Genomic DNA, 1,163 nt, shown 5'->3' with positions numbered 1-1,163 from the left:
ATTTCCCTTCTTAAGGGTTCAGAATTCTTCTTCGATGCGATCCATCTCTTGTTCATTGCAATATTCTTCCATTACTTTTTTCTTGAATGTGGTCTAACTCATCTTGGTCAATTCTGTAGTATCGATGGTCGAGATGACAATGTTTCACCAGGTAAGAGCTGCACCCCTCAGCATTTGAGAGCCAAACTTCACTTTTTGCCCCTCGTTACAGTCACAAGCCCGGAAGGCTTGCTCGATTTCCCGGAGCCAATTCATGCACGCCACGGGATCGTTCGACCCCACAAATTCTGGTGGCTTGCAACATAGGAAGGTCTTGTAAGAGCAAATTCTACCCATTTGTCTCGCCTCAATCGTTGCTAGCTCCTGGGTTAGAATTCCATTTCCCGTACCTCCGGATCCCACAATAGTCACGTTTTCGGCAACCGCTTCGTGCTTACGGTTATTGACATCTCTATCCTCCAACAACTTCAGAAAGAACTCTTGTTGCTGGGCCATCGCTCTGTTCATAGCGTTCATCATTGATCCCATCATTCTAGATTATGGGGTTTCTTCTTCCATTACGGGATTAGAGGTGGCAAGATTGACTTGGGAAACATGGTCAACTCCACCGACCAAGATGTTTTGTCTAGGATGTACTCTTGCGATCGCGGTCCGTGGCGGTTGATCCGTGGTAGATTCGGTCACCGCGTGACCCTCTGGTGAGGTATCCCGTCTACTTCGAGTATTCACCATTTTAGACTGTCATACAAGAGAGTGAAAGAGAGTTATGATAGGACGAACACGGGATTAACATAAAACATACCAATACGTTCATAAATTCTTGTAATAACAGTAAGTTCAAGCACGCTTGTGTAATAACCTACTCAAAATGGCATTAGCTAAGTGAAATTTTGAATAAGTTATACATAAAAATTCTTAACACCATCGTCACAATTCATGAACGGGGTAACTCTGATGACCCTAGTGTTCTCTTATCTTAAAAGTTCCTACCCACAACTCACAATTAACACTTACAGTCTCAGCTTAAGTCTAGGCGTCAATAATCCATACCTAGTTCACTTAAACTAGGGCTCTGATACCAACTTATAACACCCTAAAATAAAAAGGATACATAATACCGAAAATAATTAACGAAAAACAAAAATCCTGATATAAAAATCAGC

This window comes from Cynara cardunculus (genome assembly GCF_001531365.2).
Source record: "Cynara cardunculus var. scolymus isolate 2C chromosome LG 17, CcrdV1, whole genome shotgun sequence".
Classification (NCBI taxonomy): Eukaryota; Viridiplantae; Streptophyta; class Magnoliopsida; order Asterales; family Asteraceae; genus Cynara; species Cynara cardunculus.
This window is presented reverse-complemented; position numbering follows the sequence as displayed.